This window comes from Pseudophryne corroboree, chromosome 4, assembly GCF_028390025.1.
Source record: "Pseudophryne corroboree isolate aPseCor3 chromosome 4, aPseCor3.hap2, whole genome shotgun sequence".
Lineage (NCBI taxonomy): Eukaryota > Metazoa > Chordata > Amphibia > Anura > Myobatrachidae > Pseudophryne > Pseudophryne corroboree.
The window spans coordinates 121927133-121949870 of NC_086447.1; the positions used below are offsets into that span (position 1 = coordinate 121927133).

Consider the following 22738-nt stretch of genomic DNA (forward strand, 5'->3'; position numbering starts at 1 on the left):
CACCTATCCTTCAGTATTGCCACACATTACTCTTAATCTCTGTACAAGGTTAAAGTAATACATTTAATCAATACAATAGTCACATATTTGTATCCAGTTTTTGCCAGTGGCTTTGTCCTCGTTGAAGTCGTCACGGGCAACATTCTTTGATTTGAGGTATTTAGACATGTGTCACCCAGGGTATCTGATCGTGGGAGTGTCCCTCATGACCATCAGCCTTAGGGCGGGATGTACTAACCTCCGCCGCAGCATTAAATTACGTTTTCTCAGCGATCTCATCTAACCGCTCCACTGACCGCCACTTCCCCTTAGCTCCCCCGTCTGCTTTCTCTCTCCTCTCCCTCCTCATCACCGCTGCAGCCACTGAAGTTCTCATACCGCTGCGCTCCCCCTGGCCGTTGGCACATGCGCACATCTCAACAGGTCCAACAAGCCTGTGTGCGCATGCCCGGAAAACCAGTGAGATATGCGCATGCTCCAACGGCCAGGGGGAGTGCAGCGGTATGAGAACTTCAGTGGCTGCAGTGGTGATGAGGAGGGAGAGGAGAGAGAAAGCAGATGGGGGAGCTAAGGGGAAGCAGCGGCCAGCGGAGCGGTTAGATGAGATCGCAGAGAAGACGTAACTTAACGCTGCTGCGAAGGTTAGTACATCCCGCCCTTACACAGATTGGCAGTGGTTGCACCTTCACTTAACACAAGATCACATGGCCCTGAGCACACATGGAATAGTGTTATGATCCTGTCTGCAACAATCAAGTTCTTGTATTTCTTACTGGATTTACCTTGTTGCCTAGCCTGCAGGTCATGTTTCCTGTTTGTCTTGTGAACTGTTGCTGTTGGAGCATGTTAGCTGCTTGCATTCCCTACAGTCACAATGCTCCTTGCCTCAGATGACATTAGCAACAAATCAGAGACTTGCAATTCCTATGTATACCTTGTCTGCCTTTTGTTCTGTTCCAGTGCATAAGTCATTCTGACTCCTAGCAAGTCACAGTTTGACTCCCTGGTTCCTGAGTGTATTCCACAGTTCCCAGTGATTTGACCTTGCTTTGCCTTATTCCTGGTCTGCATTGCCTGCTGTCTACAGTTTTTCACTCGGCTTTCACCACAATAGGATTACACAGACTTAAGCCATTAATTTGTACCTTCAGTAAACCTGTAAGCTTCCTGGTTCTCAGTCTGCAACCACTACTGCTTGGTCAAGTGCCTATGTTTCTAAGCTTCACTACAGACTAAAGTTCTGTATAGATGCCACCTGAGTCTGCAGCCTGCTTCTGATTACAGTGCTCACCATAGCCTTCTACAAGGATGTTGTAGTGATCCTGAACTTTGTCATGTGATTAACCTCTGTGTGCCAGTCAGCTGTATTGGTTCAGTGAGTACTTTACCTCCATGTCCAGTCATTGCACCAGAACACAGCAGCACAGTCTCTCTCCACCAACATCCAGTGGCAGTTTGCTCCTGTTCAAGTTCAGCCTTATTCAGTCAGTACAGTGTGGCATCTTATCCTGTTTTATCTTGCACTCTTCAGTGCTACAGCAGTGCATCCAAGTCTGTCTCCATTCCGGTTCAGGTTTCCAACTCCAGTCTGGTCCAAGTCTGTTCCAGCTCAAGTATCTGACTCCAGTCCAATCTAAGTCCAGTTCCAGTCTGCTCCAGTATCCAATTGATTCCAGTCCATTTCAGTATCCAGTTCCAGTCAGACACTGGAAGCAACCCAGTGTCCAGTCAATTCCAAGTTACTACAGCAACTGAACAGGACTGCCTGATGCTGTGTCTGCTGACTATCCTGACGGATCTGGACAGGGCGGATCCTGATCAATAGGTGCTGTTGTACGCAGTGGTGAGAAGATGATGGTATAAGTGAGGGAAGAGGGCCCTGCTCATAAGAGCTTACAGTAAGTATATCCCTGATGGCACTCTACATATAGTCTGAGCACAATTATTTGTATACCTAGACCAGTGATTCTTTAACTCGGTCCTCAGGACCCCACACAGTTCCTGTTTTTCAGGTCACCTCCTGTGGATCCTTGAAATGTGACAGTTGGTCATATACCTGTGCCCGGCTACTGTAGGTGACCTAGAAAACATGTACTGTATGGGGTCCTGAGCACCAAGTTTGAGAACCACTGACCTAGATGAACCACAGTTCCTTATAACTGCTACCACCTGTTCAGGCTCGTCAACCAGACTACCACAAACTAATTTAATAGTGAGGAGTTTTGATTACTTGGTTTTTGAACAGACAGACAGACAAAGAGACTTAAATTCTAAAAATGGCTAATTTGGTCTAGGTACCCTGCCAGAATAAACATTATACCAGTTAAATCACATGAAAGGAAGTACCTCCATAAGTTTTAGTAGGGGGACCCACTGCAAGCACACAGTGGACTCTGGCTCTAATTCAGCATGGATCGTAGATGTGTGAAAAATTGCACATTTACGATCCAGTACTCTGACATGCGGGCGGATGCTCAGCACAGGGCAAAAAAAACATGAAAAACGGCTGCGCTGTATGTCAGAAATATATCAGGGAAAAGAGCCAACGTATATAAAAGAATATTTATTATAAAACTGTTATTATCAGGTTCATTGGTACCAATAACTATGGGTGAATTAATTAAAATAATGGCCCTCATTCCGAGTTGATCGGTCGCAAGGCGAATTTAGCAGAGTTACACACGCTAAGCCGCCGCCTACTGGGAGTGAATCTTAGCTTCTTAAAATTGCGACCGATGTATTCGCAATATTGCGATTACTAACTACTTAGCAGTTTCAGAGTAGCTCCAGACTTACTCTGCCTGTGCGATCAGTTCAGTGCTTGTCGTTCCTGGTTGACGTCACAAACACACCCAGCGTTCGCCCAGGCACTCCCACCGTTTCTCCGGCCACTCCTGCGTTTTTTCCGGAAACGGTAGCGTTTTCAGCCACACGCCCCTGAAACGCTGTGTTTCCGCCCAGTAACACCCATTTCCTGTCAATCACATTACGATCGCCGGAGCGAAGAAAAAGCCGTGAGTAAAAATACTTTCTTCATAGTAAAGTTACTTGGCGCAGTCGCAGTGCGAACTTTGCGCATGCGTACTAAGCGGATTTTCACTGCGATACGATGAAAAAGAACGAGCGTACAACTCGGAATGAGGGCCTATGAACACACAACTTTTCTCACAAGGTGTCAGATGGCCGGTAATCTTCCGATATGATGGTATTGGAAATCAAGGAGACAGTCTATATCCACAGCTGCTAATATTAGCTGCTGTTAAAACACTGGAAAGTCCGTGTTATCGATGCAGTTCCAGATCTAATAGATTGTGCAGCACCCGTAGATAAAGTGATTATTACCTCTCTGGTGGGCTGGTCAATGATCCGGGCGTCCCCGGTCAGATGTCCTGCGTTGCCCACAGTCGCTGTGCAGCGGAGAGGAAAAGCCGCGCCGTATGCAGTGGGCTGGCTGAGAGTGTCGGGATCCGTTGGTGCTTGAAAAAGTCACGTGGAGCGCGACGAAACGCATTAGGACCTGCCTCTTCACACACCTTGCACAGGTGTCCTTGTTAGTACATCCATCAGACATCTTGGACGGTCATATCCCTGTTGCTTCACTGCTACCAGCAGCACCAACGGATCCCGACACTCTCAGCCAGCCCACTGCATACGGCGCGGCTTTTCCTCTCCGCTGCACAGCGACTGTGGGCAACGCAGGACATCTGACCGGGGACGCCCGGATCATTGACCAGCCCACCAGAGAGGTAATAATCACTTTATCTACGGGTGCTGCACAATCTATTAGATCTGGAACTGCATCGATAACACGGACTTTCCAGTGTTTTAACAGCAGCTAATATTAGCAGCTGTGGATATAGACTGTCTCCTTGATTTCCAATACCATCATATCGGAAGATTACCGGCCATCTGACACCTTGTGAGAAAAGTTGTGTGTTCATTATTTTAATTAATTCACCCATAGTTATTGGTACCAATGAACCTGATAATAACAGTTTTATAATAAATATTCTTTTATATACGTTGGCTCTTTTCCCTGATATATTTCTGACATACAGCGCAGCCGTTTTTCATGTTTTTTTTGTTCTTGTTATTCAACTACACATAGTTGGTCGGCAAGCGCAGTAATTCAGAAAATTATTATTCTATTAAATATCTTTGCATATTGCACATGATAATACATCTACAGAGGCGCTGTTTTAGCAGTTAATAGATCTTATTCTGTTTTTGCAATTCAGCACAGGGCAAGTCTGCCCCGCATGCCGGATCCAGCCCCCTTGCACACATGCAAAAGCATCACACGGTGGCAATGCTTTTGCATGTTTAGGGTAGCCCTCTGCCTATGCGGCCTAGTTGCGAAGGCAGTCGGCTGCAAGCCATGTTTCGGGTTGCAGCGGCTGCATGTGACGTCACGCAGCTGCCGAGGGCTGCCCCGCAAATGGTCCGGACACGCCTGTGATGTCTGGACTGTGCCCCCCTAACGCCGCTGCGATGCCCCTTAAATGCCGCATTGACGCCCCTCCCTCTCATCGCATCTCACTGTGTACGCACACGCAGTGCAGCTTCTGTGCATGAGCATACTTCACAGGGCATCAGCATGCGAGCGCTGCCGCAGCAGTGTTCCATGTTGAGTTAGGCCCTGTGTTGTGGGTGCAGGATGTGCAAGGAGCCTCATTGCACTGTGGCCCATGAGCACTGCACACTGCCTTACTTAAAAAGCCCCTCTACTTGTTCAGTTATCACTTTGTATGTTTTCACCTCCTACTGTAGCTTCATTTGCCAGCAATTAGATCTTGAGTTTTAAAGGCCTAAAAAAGGTGCTGCTATAGGTGGGCATCTTAGCTTTATAGGTTAAAGATGCTACTATATTTGAGCATATTGGTGGTCATTCCGAGTTGTTCGCTAGCTGCATTCGTTCGCTGTGCAGCGAGGAGGGAAATAAACGGCACTTCTACTATGTTTGAGCATATTGGTGGTCATTCCGAGTTGTTCGCTAGCTGCATTCGTTCGCTGTGCAGTGATGAGGGGAAAAAACGGCACTTCTGCGCATGCGTATGCAGCGCAATTCGCATGTGCGGCGTACTATTACAACGAACTATGTAGTTTTACACAGGGTCTAGCGATGCTTTTCAGTCGCACAGGTAGCCGCAGAGTGATTGACAGAAAGTGGGCGTTTCTGGGTGTCAACTGACCGTTTTCAGGGAGTGTTCGGAAAAACACAGGCGTGCCAGGAAATACGCAGGCGTGGCTGGGCAAACACAGGGCATGTTCATGACGTCAAACCCGGAACTGAATAGTCTGAAGTGATCGCAAGCGCTGAGTAGGTCTGGAGCTACTTTGAAACTGCACAAATTTTTTTTGTAGCCTCTCTGCAATCCCTTCGTTTGCACTTCTGCTAAGCTAAGATACACTCCCAGTGAGCGGCGGCATAGCATTTGCACGGCTGCTAAAAACTGCTAGCAAGCGATCAACTCGGAATGACCCCCATTAGCTCTATAAGTAAAATGTGCTGCTATACAGCATGTGAGTATATTAGCTCTATTTTTAAAAGGTGCTGCTATAGGTGAGTGTATTATCTTTATTGGTGCAAGAAGGTGTGAGTTGGAACTTGACTACAAACTCGCACCGCATTACATCCCGGCCATGGCCTGTTTTTATTGTTCACAATAAGGGAAAAACCTTTTTTCTAGGAAACGTGCAAAATTAAATGTCACCACCTACAAACTGTAATCCGACCCTTACTAATAATATTAGAAATCCTATGTAAAAACTATTTTAATAAATTATTTTATTTACAAGCAGAGCAACTAAGCCCGGCACCCTGTCTCCCGAGCACACGCTGTAGTGAAGTTATATCAAATGTTTGTGAGATATGAAAAAAAAAATACAGAACAAAATAATAGAAAATCAATAGTGTGACAATGTCATGTAGTATAGTGTATAGTAGTATAAGCATCAGTCATATCTGAACGCTGATTAAGTATTTTACATATTCCCAGCAAGAGACATCAATCTAAAAGTATCTACACAATGTCACAACAGTAGCCAGACTCTTGTTTGATTACTAGGTAGATGGTTACTACACTGCCATACATATGGATGAACACCAAAGAACGCTACATGAGCCATAATAAGGAAAGCACAGACAAAAAAATTGTTAATTATAGGTTATTTTATTAATGTAATTAATGTCATTGTAATGAAAGCTTTAGATATTTCGTATAATTAATAAAATAGAACATTTATTAATGACTTAATTCACTGATTCATACGGTGCGATGTAATGGCGTCCGAGATCGCCGGACGAGCAGGACACCTGCCAATCTTGGACGCTTTTTTAAAAGGGGTAATCATTTATAAGGCAAAACCATGCCTTGTATGGGATTGCCTCTTTAAAAAAAAAAGTCGGAGATTGGCGGGTGTCCCGCACATCCAGTGATCTCGGACGCCATTACATCTCACCCTAAATCTTCATTGATGTTGAGAAAAACATTTAGTGTTGCTGGTGATTCTAAGGACATAGAAACACGCACCAAAAATGCAGGATTACTTGGAATATACCTACTGTAACACAGTAGTGTGTCATTGAGGTGGTAAAGGGCACTGAGGAAAGGGTTAGAATAATAGACTGTATGAAGTAGTGAGTCTTGGGGTGTGTAAGGTGTCAGAAAGTCTAACAGTATGATGGAGTGAGTTCCAGATTATAGGAACAGCACGGGAGAAATCTTGAATACAGGATTGAGAGGAAGTGACCGGGGTGGAGGCAAGACGGTAGTTAGTGGAGGAGCAGGAGGGCTGTAGGAAGTGAGAACAGACATGAAGTCGTAAATGTAGGTTGGAGGAACTGAGGTCTTTAAATGGGAGGATGAGGAGTTTAAACTGTATTCTGAGGCAGCTGTGGAGCCACTAAGGGGGTGGTTGACACAGAATGGCAATAGATGAATGAGCCAGGCAACAGCATTTATTAGAGATGACAGAGGAAGGCTAAAGAGGAGGAGATTGCAGTAGTCTTGGTGGGAAATGACTAGTGCATGAATGAGGGTTTTGGTGGCATCCATGATGAGGAAAGGTCTGATTCTGGAGATGTTGCGAAAGAGGACGTAGAGTGTGAAAGAGTCTGAATATCTGGGATGAAGGAGAGGGAGAATTATGGGGTAATGCCCAGTCAGTGAATTTGAGGGACATAAGTGAGTGTAGTGTTGTTAACATATAGAATGAGTAAGAGAGTCCTGGTTGGGGGGAACATAATAAGTTTGGTTTTAGACATATTGAGTTTGAGAAATCTCTGGGACATCCAGGAGGAGATGACAGACAGTTAGAGATATGAGAGAGGTCAGGAATGGACAAGTAGATTTAGGTGTAATCTGCATAACAGCGGTACTGGATGCCAAAAGAGCTGATGAGATCACCAAGGGATGATGTGCAAAGAGAGAAGAGAAGGGGACATAGAAAAGATTCCTGGGGGACCAACAGGTATAAGAGAAGGAGTAGAAGTGGAGTCAGAGAAGGTGGTGGGATTTAAAAACAGACTGGAGTGGGTCAAGGAGTGAATGGGAGGAGAAGAAGATAGTGAGGCTGCTATAGAAAGGTTTCTCAAAGATCTTAGAAGCAGAGGGAAGGACATATATAAGGTTATAACTGGACAGACAGCCAGGGTCGAGTATTTTTTGATGATGGATGTGATAATAGGATTTTGGTACTTACCGATAAATCCTTTTCTCCTAGTCCGTAGAGGATGCTGGGGACTCCAAAAGGACCATGGGGTATAGACGGGATCCGCAGGAGCTTGGGCACACTGAAAAGACTAAATCTGGGTGTGAACTGGCTCCTCCCTATATGCCCCTCCTCCAGACCTCAGTTATAGGAACTGTGCCCAGGAGAGACGGACATTTCGAGGAAAGATTTTTGTTTAAACTAAGGGCTACCAACATACCAGCCCACACCACAAACATACCGTACAACCAGAGTAACATTAAACCAGATAACAGTATGAATTAACAACAGCAACAAGCTGAAACAAGAAATACACAACCCGTGTATAAACTAATTTAACTAGCAAGAAAACACTGCAAGTAACAGTCCGCACTGGGATGGGCGCCCAGCATCCTCTACGGACTAAGAGAAAATGATTTATCGGTAAGTACCAAAATCCTATTTTCTCTTACGTCCTAGAGGATGCTGGGGACTCCAAAAGGACCATGGGGTTTATACCAAAGCTCCAGAACGGGCGGGAGAGTGCAGACGACTCTGCAGCACCGACTGAGCAAACGCAAGGTCCTCATCAGGCAGGGTATCAAACTTATAGAACTTAGCAAAAGTGTTTGAACCCAACCAAGTAGCTGCTCGGCAAAGCTGTAACGCCGAGACGCCTCGGGCAGCCGCCCAAGATGAGCCCACTTTTCTGGTAGAATGGGCTTTTACTGACTTCGGCACCGGTAGTCCGGCCGAAGAATGAGCCTGCTGAATCGTACTACAAATCCAGCGTGCAATAGTCTGTTTTGAAGCAGTATGATCAATTTTGTTGGAAGCATACAAGACAAAAAGTGCCTCAGTTTTTCTGGCAACAGCTGTCCTAGTGACGTAGATCGTCAACGCTCTTACAACATCCAGAGATTTTGGATTTGCCACAGCCTCCGTAGCCACCGGGACCACAATAGGTTGGTTAATGTGAAATGATGAAACCACCTTCGGCAGAAATTGTTGACGAGTCCTCAATTCCGCCCTATCCGAATGAAAAATCAAGTACGGGCTCTTATGAGATAAGGCCGCCAACTCTGACACCCGCCTGGCAGACGCCAGCGCCAACAGCATAACTACCTTCCAAGTGAAAAATTTCAATTCAACCTTACACAAAGGTTCAAACCAGGAAGACATGAGAAACCGTAAGACCACATCAAGCTCCCATGGAGCTACAGGAGGCACAAACGGAGGATTGATATGCATTACTCCTTTCACAAAAGTCTGAACCTCTGGGAGGACCGCTAATTCTTTTTGAAAGAAAATAGACAAAAAGCCGAAATCTGCACTTTGATGGAACCTAATTTCAGGCCTGCTTCTACTCCCACCTGTAAAAAGTGGTGAAAGCGCCCCAAGTGAAAATCTTCTGCAGGAGCCATTTTAGACTCACACCAGGAAACATACTTTCACCAAATACGGTGATAATGTTTCGCCGTAACCTCCTTCCTAGACTTAATGAGAGTTGGAATGACCTCCCTGGGGATACCCTTACGAGCTAAGATCTGGCGCTCAACCTCCATGCCGTCAAACGCAGCCGCGGTAAGTCTGGAAACACGCATGGACCCTGCAACAACAGGTCCTCTCTTAGAGGAAGCGGCCAAGGATCTTCCACCAGTAATTCCTGAAGATCCGGGTACCAGGCCCTTCTTGGCCAATCTGGAACGACGAGAATCGCCTGAACCCTTGCTCGCCGAATGATCCCCAGTACCTTTGTAATGAGAGGAAGTGGAGGGAACACATACACCGACTGGAACACCCACGGAGACACCAGGGCGTCCACTGCACTGGCTTGGGGGTCCCTTGACCCAGGGACGTGCAGTCAGGGGAGGCAGGGGAGGCAGTGCCTCCCCTGTCATAATGCTTCAAATAATACAAAGAAGATACTTATAACACATATTCTGTGTTATATATATCTTCTTTGCATTTTCCTAATAATTGTTGCCCTGAAACTGCAGCAAAATCGGAGTGGAGGCAGCGAAGAGGGCTGCCTCCCACTGACAATAGTAAACTGCTGAAGCAGGGGGGCGGGGCCAAGCCACGGGCAACAAAAAAGCCCATTGAAAAAAATGAAGAAGAGAGGCAGCTGTACATGTGCCTCATTGGTGGGGCTGTGCCTTCTGCTCACACTAAAGCACACCCCCTGCCAGTCATTGGACAGCAGATCCATCACTGCTTCTGAGGAAATGGTCAGTAGTCATGGGCAAAGTGATTCACTGAACTGAGTTGAGACACATGACTCAGTTCAGTGAAGTGTCTCGAGTCAGTGTCTCGGCACATGAGTCATGACTCATTTGTAGTGGAATGTATTGCAGAGACTGCACATGAATCAGTGAGTTGCCAGTGCTGGCAGATCAGTGCTGGACTCATGGAGGGAGTTATTCAGCTGCAATGATTGTGCAGTGTATCTGGGGGAGGCAGCTGCTTATGCACTGATTGTTAATAATATATTAACATAGATTCAGTGTTATGTTGATATATTATTAATAAGCACTTATTGCATACTAGTTACAGAATATGCACATTACTTCTGGCTGAGGAGAGAAAGCTTAACAGCCATGAAACACATCAATCAGTCTGTAACTAAACCAAATAAAAACATTTTTTTTTACTTTGCATACTTTGCTAATTAGATAAATTTAGGTGGGCTTGTATTTATTATATTATCCACTATCTAGCCTCCAGGGAGTTTGCCACCCACAATCACATTGAGCAGGAACAGTGAGTTGAGAACACTGAGCTGAGAGCCCTGTACCACAGGGGCTCCACCTCCTGCAGGCTTATGCTGCATGAATCAGATCCATCCACTGAGTCACTGAGTCTACACAGAGTACAACTGTCTCAACTCACCGGCAGACTCTGGATGAATCATGATTCATGACATGACTCAGGCACAGCAGCACAGCACTCACTGACTGGTGAGTCGTGACTGCTCCCTCCCCCCTCCCACTGGGTGTCACCTGGTATAGCCTCTGGCCAATCACAGCTAAAGACACTCAGCAGAAGACACTGACTGAAGTACACACTGAGGGGTAAATGTATGAAGCAGTGATAAGAGTGGAGATGTGAGCCAGTGGAGAAGTTGCCCATGGCAACTAATCAGCATTGAAGTAACATTTATAATTTGCATACTATAAAATTATACAGAGCAGCTGATTGGTTGCCATGGGCAACTTCTCCACTGGCTCACTTCTCCACTCTTATCACTGCTTCATACATTTACCCCTGAGTCTCCTCCCTCTGGCTGAGAGAGGCTGCTGCTGCCTGCTGCAGCTGTCTCGACTCATTAAACAGTGAGTGACTCGAATCATTCACACTTCCTGATGATTCCAGTCACTGTGTTGAGACAGTGAGTCAGTAGCCATCTCTAATGGTCAGTGAGTGAAGAAACACCAGCATACTGTGACTATTGCAGAAGCCACCACAGCACACTGACTGCTGCAGCCGGCTGTGTACACATGGACACCAAAGGTTAGCAGACAGGGGCCATTAATAATCTGTCACTCTGCACTTTTACACAGGAGACAGCAATACAGGGTGAGTTATCCTCAGCACTGTAACTCTTTGATTACACACAGGGTAGTGTTTCTCCCTTCTTACTGCACTATGGCCCTCATTCCGAGTCGTTCGCTCGGTAATTTTCATCGCATCGCAGTGAAATTCCGCTTAGTACGCATGCGCAATAATCGCACTGCGACTGCGCCAAGTAATTTTACAATGAAGATAGTATTTTTACTCACGGCTTTTTCTTCGCTCCGGCGATCGTAGTGTGATTGACAGGAAATGGGTGTTACTGGGCGGAAACACGGCGTTTTCGGGGCGTGTGGATAAAAACGCTACCGTTTCCGGAAAAAACGCAGGAGTGGCCGGAGAAACGGAGGAGTGTCTGGGCGAACGCTGGGTGTGTTTATGACGTCAAACCAGGAACGACAAGCACTGAACTGATCGCAGATGCCGAGTAAGTCTGAAGCTACTCTGAAACTGCTAAGTAGTTTGTAATCGCAATATTGCGAATACATCGGTCGCAATTTTAAGAAGCTAAGATACACTCCCAGTAGGCGTAGGCTTAGCGTGAGCAACTCTGCTAAATTCGCCTTGCGAGCGATCAACTCGGAATGAGGGCCTATGGGTGTTATTCAGAGATGGATGCAGATCTTGCTTCCCTCAGCAAAATCTGCGTCCATCTACTCAAATGCTAGGGGCAGCCCAGCACAGGGCAAGGCCACCTGGCATGTGTGTGTGCAATGCGGACTCTTGATGTGTCCGCATTGATTTGAGGTTGACCCCTGCCAGAGCCATTTTTCTTTTTGGAGCAGCTATGTCAGCGCCATAACTACGTGTGTGCCTGGCACACAGCGCAGTCGCCCTGGGGGCGCAACGACCAGCGGCTTGTAATGAGTCAAATTGACTCATTACAAGCCGCCTCTGCTGTGTGCGCTGCGCTGGAGAAGCCGGGGAGCAGAGCAGCAGCGCCGGAGGCAGGGGAGGAGGAGGAGGGAGGGGGACTGGAGCTGCAGCAGCGCTATGTCATTGGTAAAGGCGCCGCTGCAGCAGTCCCCTCTCCTTCCGCATTGGCTGCCCGATGCTGCTGTGAATGCTGGGATGTGCTTCCCTCATCCTAGCATTCACAGCGGCGTCTGCCAGCCAATGCAGAAGGAGAGGGGACTGCTGCAGCGGCGCATCTACCACTTACATAGCGCTGCTATGGCTCCAGTCCCCTTCCCTCCTCCTTCTCCCCTGCCTGGGATCTGCCAGCACGAGGAGCCTGACTGCCAGCGGGGAGAGATGATAAATATCTATCTATCTATCTATCTATCTATCTATCTATCTATCTCTCTCTCTCTCTCTCTCTATCTATTCTATCTGCCGCAATGTGTAAAAAGGGGACGCTGTCTGCGTAATGTGTAAAAAGGGGACGCTGCCTGTCGTCATGTGTAAAAGGGGCTCTACCTGGTGTAATGACGCTGCTGTGCAGCGTAATTTGAATAATGGAGACTACTGTGCACCGTAGTATGAATTGGTATTATATTGTGGCCACGCTCCTTCCCCGTGAAGCCACGCCCCATATATATTTTTTGCGCGCCTGTGGCGCGCACTGCCCCTATCTTGCATAGGAGGGGGGGGCACCTTGCCATTTCTTGCACACAGTGCCAAAATGCCCCTAGTTACGGCACTGAGCTATGTATGACATCACACAGCTGCTCCAAAAATGCTCCTCACAAGCCACCATTTTGCCCCGACGCTCTCGCAACGTCATGTCGCCTCCCTCCCCAACGGCCACTGCTGTCAATCTCCTTGAGGCCGCATCCTGCTATAAGGTGTAGGGTCACGAACGCACACTGCTGCCAGTGTGCATGCGCAGACCCTCTGAATGCAGCCTCTGCATAGATGCGCGGCTGCGTTCGGGTCTGAATAGACCCCAATATATTGTGTCTTTAAATTTGTTTTTATCATCCATCAAAAAGGTCTGCATAGGACCTGATTGTTTGACTGTGTCATTGTGCAGTAACGTTTCAACCATTAGAAAGCACTGGGATTTATACTTGAACGAAATCCTGCTTATATTAACTGCTTTACAGTTATGTATATTTTGAACAAGAAATCTGTGGCAACGTGTGAGGCCTGCGTTATATTGTGGGTTTAGTCACACAAGCAAAACTCTAAAGATGGCACCCCCTCTTTCACCCCCATGTGTGCCTCCCCAGCCACTGACCTCACCGCACGTCACTGCCTTGACCTGGAACAATACCTTGGGAGTTTCTTGTTGAGACGAGACGCCATCATGTCGATCAACGGAATTCCCCAACGTTTTGTCACCTCTGCAAATACCTCTTGGTGAAGAGCCCACTCTCCCGGATGGAGATCGTGTCTGCTGAGCAAATCTGCTTCCCAGTTGTCCACTCCCGGCAGGAAGACTGCTGACAGGGCGCTCACGTGTTGTTCCGCCCAGCGAAGGATTCTTGTGGCCTCCGCCATTGCCGCTCTGCTCCTTGTTCCGCCTTGACGGTTTATATGTGCCACCGCTGTGATGTTGTCTGACTGTACCAGGACAGGTCGACTCTGAAGAAGGCTTCTTGCTTGTAGCAGGCCGTTGTAAATGGCTCTTAACTAGAGAACATTTATGTGGAGACAAGCTTCCTGGAGCGACCATTTCCTCTGGAAGTTCCTTCCTTGGGTGACTGCGCCCCAGCCCCGGAGACTTGCATCTGTTGTCAGAAGTACCCAATCCTGGATACCGAACCGGCGTCCCCCTAGGAGGTGAGGACTTTGTAGCCACCACAGGAGAGAAATTCTGGCTCTGGGAGATAGACTTATCTTCCGGTGCATGTGCAGGTGAGACCCGGACCATTTGCTCAGCAAGTCCCATTGAAACACCCGGGCATGAAACCTGCCAAATGGAATGGCTTCGTACGCCGCAACCATTTTCCCCAGAACCCGAGTACAGTGATGGATCGACACACTCGTCGGCCTCAGAAGTTCCCTGACCATCGTCTGCAGTTCCAGAGCTTTTTCTTCTGGAAGAAATACTTTTCTGTAAATCCGTGTCTAGAATTATGCCCAGAAAAGGCAGCCGAGTGGTCGGAATCAACTGAGATTTTGGCAAATTGAGTACCCAACCGTGCTGTCGCAGAACCGACAGTGACAAATTTACACTTCTCAGCAACCGTTCCTTGGACCTCGCCTTTATCAGGAGATCGTCCAAGTATGGGATAATTGTAACCCCTTGTTTGCGAAGGAGAACCATCATTTCCGCCATGACTTTGGTGAAAATCCTCGGAGCCGTAGAAAGCCCAAACGGCAACGTCTGAAATTGGTAATGAGAATCCTGTATCGCTAACCTGAGGAAGGCCTGATGTGGAGGACCCATCGGGACATGTAAGTAGGCATCCTTTATGTCGACTGATGCCATAAAATCCCCCCCTTCCAGGCTGGCAATTACCGCTTGAAGAGATTCCATCTTGAACTTGAAAACTTTCAAGTATGGATTGAGGGATTTTAGATTTAGAATTGGTCTGACCGAACCGTCCGGTTTCGGCACACCAAAGAGGCTCGAGTAGAACCCCTCCCCCTGTTGGGACGAGGGAACGGGAACAATGACCCTCTGTAGACACAATTTTTGTATCGCTGCCAGCACCACCTCCCTGTCCGGAAGAGCTACTGGTAACGCCGAAATGAAGAACCGGTGAGGGGATATCTCCCGAAACTCCAGCTTGTATCCCTGAGACACAATCTCTAGGACCCAAGGATCCAGGTCTGATTGAATCCAGACCTGACTGAATATTTGTAGACGGCCCCCCACCAATCCGGACTCCCCCAGGGAAGCCCCAGCGTCATGCGGTGGACTTGGTAGAAGCAGGGGAGGACTTTTGGTCCTGGGCGCCTGACACTGCAGGTGGTTTCCTTCCCCTTCCTCTACCTTTTGAAGTGAGGAAGGACGAACCTTTTCCACGCCTGTATTTATTGTGACGAAAGGACTGCATCTGCTGATGTGGTGCCTTTTTCTGTTGTGTGGGAACATAAGGAAGAAAAGAGGACTTACCCGCAGTCGCGGTCGAGACCAGGTCAGCCAAGCCATCCCCAAACAAGACAGTACCTTTGAAGGGTAACGCTTCCATAGCCCTCTTGGAGTCGGCATCAGCATTCCATTGATGGATCCACAACGCCCTCCTGGCTGATATCGACATGGCATTAGCTCTTGATCCCAAGAGACAGACATCCCTCGCCACATCCTTCAGGTAATCTGCAGCGTCCTTGATATAACCAAGAGTCAAAAGAACATTATCTTTATCAAGGGTATCCATATCATTAGCTAAATTCTCCGCCCATTTAGCAATAGCACTACTCACCCATACCGACCCCACAGCAGGTCTGAGCAATGCACCCGAATTAGCGAAAATGGACTTCAGAGAGGTCTCCAGCTTGCGATCCGCCGGATCTTTGAGAGCTGCCGTGTCAGGAGACGGAAGCGCCACTTTCTTAGAAAAGCGAGATAGAGCTTTGTCAACATTTGGAGACGCCTCCCATTTTTCCCTGTCATCCGAGGGGCACGTATATGCCATGTAAATCCTCTTGGGAATCTGTCACCTCTTATCCAGCGACTCCCAAGCCTTTTCACAAAGAGTATTCATTTCATGAGAGGCGGGAAACTTCACCACAGGTTTTTTTCCCTTAAACAAGCTAATCCTTGTTTCCTGTACCGCAGGTTCATTAGAAATGTGTAAAACATCTTTTATAGCCACAATCATGTACTGAATATTCTTAACTAATCGTGGATGTAAAGCAGCCTCAGTGAAATCGACCTCGGAATCAGAGTCCGTGTCGGTATCCGTATCTACCACTTGAGTAAATGGCCGCTTTTGCGACCCAGATGGGGTCTGTACCTGAGACAAAGCTTCTTCCATGGACTTTTTCCACACCTGTGTCTGTGACTCAGACTTATCCAACCTCTTTGATAAAGAAGCTACATTCGAATTTATCGTACTGAGCAATGCGAGTAAATCAGGTGTCGGCTGCGTCGACAGTCCCAAATCTAGCCCAGCATCCGCTCCCCCAATAACCTCCTCTGGTTAATAACATTCAGCCTCAGACATGCCGACACGTAGTACCGACACACAGATACACACAGAATGTCCCAGCTAGGTGACAGGCTCACAATGAAGCCCAGATAGAGGACACAGAGGGAGTATGCCAGCTCACACCCCAGCGCCCATATATCCCGACAAAAGATGTATGTACCCAGCGCTGCTTAATTTATAATGATAAGAAGCACCACACTGCGGCCCCCCCCCCTTCTGAATATCTCCCCGTTACTTGTGAGAGGAATGTGGAGGTCCCGGCAGCGTCTCCTTCAGCCGCGTGTTGAAGGAGAAGATGGCGCCTGTGAGCCGCGAGACGAAGCTCCGCCCCCTTCCCGGCGCGCTTCGGCCCGCCAAATTTGAAAATGAAAAAGATGCCGACGGGGGTTTAAGAAATGGTGCCGAGGCACCGAAAGCCTACTGCCGGTCCCCGACCTCAGTAACATGCTGCCTCGAGCTAACACCCCCCCCCCCCAGCGCCCTGCACCCTGTAACTACCGTTGGTGATGTGTGTGGGAGCATGGAGCACAGTGTTACCGCTGTGCTGTACCTTCCGTTACTGAAGTCTTCTGCCGTACTGAAGACTTCTGATATTCTCATACTCACCCGACTTCTTTCTTCTGGCTTCTGTGAGGGGGTGACGGCGTGGCTCCGGGAACAAGCAGCTAGGCGCACCACGTGATCGAACCCTCTGGAGCTAATGGTGTCCAGTAGCCGAGAAGCAGAGCCTTTAACTAAGAAGAAGTAGGTCCTGCTTCTCTCCCCTCACTCCCACGCTGCAGGGAGCCTGTAGCCAGCAGGTCTCCCTGAAAATAAAAAACCTAACAAAAAGTCTTTTCCAGAGAAACTCAGGAGAGCTCCCCTGTGACTGACCAGTCAGTCCTGGGCACAAAGTCTAAGTGAGGTCTGGAGGAGGGGCATAGAGGAAGGAGCCAGTTCACACCCAGATTAAGTCTTTTCAGTGTGCCCAAGCTCCTGCGAAGAGTCCAGGGCACAGGTAAGGCTGGAGTTTTACAGGAATAGAGCCTGGTCAGGGCAAGTGAGTGTAAAGATGGAGGAGAGAACTGAATTGAGGGATGAAAGGCCAGATCCAGTGTGCTGAGATTGCTTGTGGTGACGGCAGACTTAGGAGGAGGAGACGGGAAAGAAAAGGCTAAAATAGAGTAGATGATGAACCTACTGTAAGACCCCAATAAATTGTATGTCATTACTGGTATAGCTAAAGTATATATAGTATATCTAAAGAGGATGCAAAGTTATAGAAAGCAACACTAGACAATGGTGTTATGTAATAAATAAGGGACTGACTCTTAGTCGCAGACTACTGTGCCCGCTTGATTGTCTTTTGCAGCAGTCGCGTCTGTGGTGTGCAAGTGTGCTTTGTACTTGCAAGGGATGGGGCGCCCACTTTGTGCGTCTGAAGTCTCAACTATTAGAAGCACAACTGGGACTTGCGCCAGCTCCATGCCAGGTGCAGAATCTCCATCAGAGTATGGCCTCTAATGTGCGCAATTTAGCATCTGAGTTTGCAACCTTTCTTGCAAAGCACCTGCAACACTCTCACGCCTCTCACATCACGCCATCAGGCGGAATATCTTCATGCGTTAGCCACCCCTCCAGTCACCGCACAGGAATTCCAAAAATATCAGGTAGGCACTGCTGGTTTGAATGCAGTATATAGTTTATAACCTTAAAAATATAATAATAATCATCATCACAATAATGGTGGTAGTAATAATAATAATAATAATAATAATAATAATAATAATAAAACAATGTATATGCAGGTTGACAAAATTTAATATCTCAAAGGCATGGAAATAAAGTCAGAATGGATCCTGCTTAAAAATTAATGGATTAAGAATATATGACAAATGGCAGAGTTGCAGTTCAGCAGATAATAGTTAAATATAATGATTGAATGTAATATTCAGGCAGCAAATCAATAAGTAAGCAGTCCATTCACAGCTGAAAGGTGTCAGGTATGATGGTGCACAATGCACACTCCAGCAGGTAGAACTGAAACTCAATGGAAACACTCCAATGTTTTTAAGTCTTTATCACTGGCAGTCTCTGCCTCTACCCTGGATAGGGGAGGGTAATACAGGTTGAGTATCCCATATCCAAATATTCCGAAATACGGAATATTCCGAAATACGGACTTTTTTGAGTGAGAGTGAGATAGTGTAACCATTGTTTTTTGATGGCTCAATGTACACAAACTTTGTTTAATACACAAAGTTATTAAAAATATTGTATTAAATGACCTTCAGGCTGTGTGTATAAGGTGTATATGAAACATAAATGAATTGTGTGAATGTAGACACACTTTGTTTAATGCACAAAGTTATAAAAAATATTGTCTAAAATTACCTTCAGGCTGTGTGTATAAGGTGTATATGTAACATAAATGCATTCTGTGCTTATATTTAGGTCCCATCACCATGATATCTCATTATGGTATGAAATTATTCCAAAATACGGAAAAATCCGATATCCAAAATACCTCTGGTCCCAAGCATTTTGGATAAGGGATACTCAACCTGTATATGGTTCTTACCAGCAAGTGTATGGTGATTGCAGCACACTGCAACCGGTGTGGGCTAGGTGCAACGGGACCGGGAGGGAGGGAAGGGAGGGGAGGGGGGGGGGATTTGGGGGTGTGAAGGTGCTAGGACCCAGAAAAATAATAGAAATAATCTGATTTGTTTGCTATGGGCAACATCACTGCTTTAATAAATAATAAATATACCCTTAAGTGTGCACAGAACAGGAGATAAGATAAATGTTAAAATAATCAGAGACTAAGGGGTCTATTTACTAAGTTATGGATGGAGATAAAGTGGACAGATATAAAGTACCAGCCAATCATCTCCTAACTGTCATTTTTCAAACCCAGCCTTTGACATGGCAGTTAGAAGCTGATTGGCTGGTACTTTATCTCCGTCCAGTTTATCTCCATCCAAGGCTTAGTAAATAGACCTATAAGGCACTGATAAGTCTCAGCTTGCATCAGATGTGACAGTCAGTAATATTGTACCATTGTCAATTCAACATTCACCTTACAACAATCCAGTGAGCATGATACCGCTTTCAGATCGCAATGCCGGGTCCCACCTGGTAATTGGAAACAGGTCCTTCCAGGGTGGGACCCGGTATTGGACCCTACACACCGCACTCCCAACCCGGCAATATACCAGGTTGGGTTGCGGGGACGGCGGGGACGGAGCTCGGCATTGGGAGCGGCTGCGGAGGCAGCACTGAGAGAGGAGTTCCTCTATGCGCCGCCTCTCCCTATGCAGTGAATGGGTACCCGGTCGCATTGACCCATGTAACCCATTCACACTGCACCTGACTGGGTACTTACCCGGGAATAACCCTTCTTATAGCCCGAGTTGAATTACCGGGTCAGGCGACCCAGGAATTTGTCCATGGCCCCTTTCACACCGCACAGTGACCCGTGTCAATCCGGCAATATACCAGGTCGAAGCCGGATTATTTGTGGGGTGTGAAAGGGGTATGAGTGTTATAGGGGAAATAAGCGCCTTATGTAATACTTTAGATGTGATATTTCTTGATTTTTGGTAAATTGGCTTTTTTATTGTGCATGCACTGTGACTGACCTGATTTGCCAGGATGCGAAAATTTACTAGCCACATTTTTGGCAAATCTGGACTTTTTTCTGCAAATTCACGAATTACTAAAATCTGTCCAAATTTCAGAATCACATAAATCTTTTTGTTATCTGTGTCAGTCTAATGATGTAATATTAATGTGAGATCTGGTTTCTTAGGATGCGTACGCCGTACAGACCGACATTTACTATTCAATGTGGCCAGAGCCCATGCCTCCCGGTTCACTCATCTCTGTTTCACAGGTTTGTAAATCAAGGGATAAAAGCAGTGGCTGTCGTCAAGATGTTCTTTTACTAACAAGCAATAAAAGTAACTGACATACTGTAATTAGGCTGTGGTTTATATTTGGCTGTGAACCCATTCACACTGGAACACATACAGTAGTTGCCTACCCTCCCTCATTCTGCAGGAGACTCCCTGAAATAGCAGCGATCTCCCTCACTCTCTGAATATACCAGCAATCTCCCTGATTGCACCTTATCCCCATTATGCAGCTGTTACATTCTTGGGGGGAAAAAGAAATCAAGAGATACATACATTCAAATGAGATCATCAGTGCCATTTCCCTGCATTGGTTATAAGGCATAATGAGGCAGATGTAATAACCTGGAGAAGGCATAAGGAAGTGATAAACCAGTGATATGTGCAAGGTGATAAAGGCACCAGCCAATCAGCTCCAATATGTAAATTAACAGTTAGAATCTGATTGGCTGGTGCCTTTATCACCTTGCACATATCACTGGTTTATCACATCCTTATGTTTTCTCCAGGTTAATACATCTGCCCCCATGATCCCTATGGCCACTTACAGTATATGGAACCTCTTTTAAAACACTATACCAGAGCAAATTCTGCAAAATATCAGTGTCTTTTCTTCAACAAATAGATCTTACTAACTTTGGAGCTCATTTACATTTGCATGTAAAGGGGGGTACACACGGAGAGATCCGTGCTTAAAATCTAAGCAATCTTGCTAGATTGCTTAGATTTTAAGCACGGATCTGCCGTGTGTATGCCCCCCAGCGATAGCGATGCGCGGCCCCGCACATCGCTATCGCCGGTGCTAGATTGAGCCTGCATGCAGGCTCAATCTAGCGGGTCGCTCACTTCACCGTTGTGTGAAGTGAGCGGCCCCCCGTCGGCTTTCCCCCTCGCTCAGCACATCGCGCTGTGCTGAGCGGGGAGAGAGATGTGTGCTGAGCGGTCTGTGTTAAGATCGCTCAGCACACATCTCTCCCGTGAGTACCCCCCTTAAGTAATTTCTATTACACGCCTCTCCGATGTAGCGGTACGCACCCGCGCTGATAGTTGTTACTTTCACAGTCTACCTGAAATGCTTTTTCAAAAGTAGGCAAGTATGCTGGAAAAGGGAAGGACATAAAAGATTGCGATGTATTTTACCAGTGCATACTGTAGTTTATAGGGGGTCATTCCGAGTTGATCGCTAGCTGCTTTCGTTCGCTGCGCATCGATCAGGCAAAAAATCAGCACTTCTGCGCATGCGTATGCGGTGCAATGCGCATGCGCATCGTACTATTACAACGAACGATGTAGTTTCACACAAGGTCTAGCGAAGCTTTTCAGTCGCACTGCTGGCCGCAGAGTGATTGACAGGAAGTGGGCGTTTCTGGGTGTCAACTGACCATTTTCAGGGAGTGCTCAAAAAAACGCAGGCGTGGTAGGAAAAAGTCAGGCGTGGCTGGGCGAATGCAGGGTGTGTTCGTGACATCAAAACAGGAACTGAATAGTCTGAAGTGTTCGCAAGCGCTGAGTAGGTCTGAAGCTACTCTGAAACTGCGCAAAATTATTTTGTAGCCGCTTTGCAATCCTTTCGTTCGCACTTCTGCTAAGCTAAAATACACTCCCAGTGGGAGGCGGCATAGCGTTTGCACGGCTGCTAAAAACTGCTAGCGAGCGAACAACTCGGAATGACCCCCATAAAGCGTTAGTTTGACGTTTGTGTCGTACACTGTGATATTATTTATTATGGTAGCTGAAAGGAACAAAAGAGTATAGAAAGAACAGTTATTCTACATTCGGCAAATGCTATAGTACTGCAATTTAAAAAGTTGTTCAAAATCCATACAAGATTTTTTAGTTGTTGCTGTTGTTTCATTGTTGTTGTTTTTTTTAAATGTGCAAGGAGAGGGAGGCATGAGGCATTTAAGAAAATATGTCATTGAGGAAATCATGTACAGTACTGTAATATCAACTTCACTTCCCATTGTGTAAAATAGAGATTGTTATAGTCACTCGTAGTAAAATGAACAGAGAAGCCTTTGAAATGATTTTCTGATGACTGTATTTATTTTACACTGCAAATTCAGGTATCTGAGGTGCTAAGCAACAATTAACGTTTATAGACTCTGACAAATATATTACAAAATTTAGGTATAACGCAGACACGTTGAAGGTAATCACATTTCAAGTATCATGTTATAAACACTCCATGGTGGATTTACTACAAATACTAATTAATGTAATTTATTATGATTTTATGGGTATGATTTTTTTTTTAGATAAGCGTAAACCTAGAACTGAGGCTTGAAGCACCTTAGGTCTGAAAGTGAAAGTTCATGTGAGATCATACTATTATGTGAGATGTTTGTATTGTTTTTTTCTTCCATTGCTTTAATAGGTTTCTGTTATGCATGACACACAAAACCATAATAGTTGTGCTACCACATATCAAATAGAAATTACTGCATTGGGTACTATATACAGTGCTTCCGGAAAGTATTCACAGTGCTTCACTTTTTCCACATTTTGTTATGTTACAGCCTTATTCCAAAA

The 22738-nt window shown here is 46.4% G+C and overlaps 1 long non-coding RNA gene across 1 annotated transcript; it reads left to right on the top strand.

Annotated features, from left to right (window-relative positions):
- Positions 1–513: 513 nt before the first annotated feature.
- On the top strand, positions 514–20447 carry LOC134911155 (uncharacterized). Its single transcript, XR_010176361.1, has 3 exons — positions 514–641; positions 961–1898; positions 20104–20447. It is a non-coding gene; the product is annotated as an uncharacterized LOC134911155 (long non-coding RNA).
- The last annotated feature ends 2291 nt before the right edge of the window (positions 20448–22738 follow it).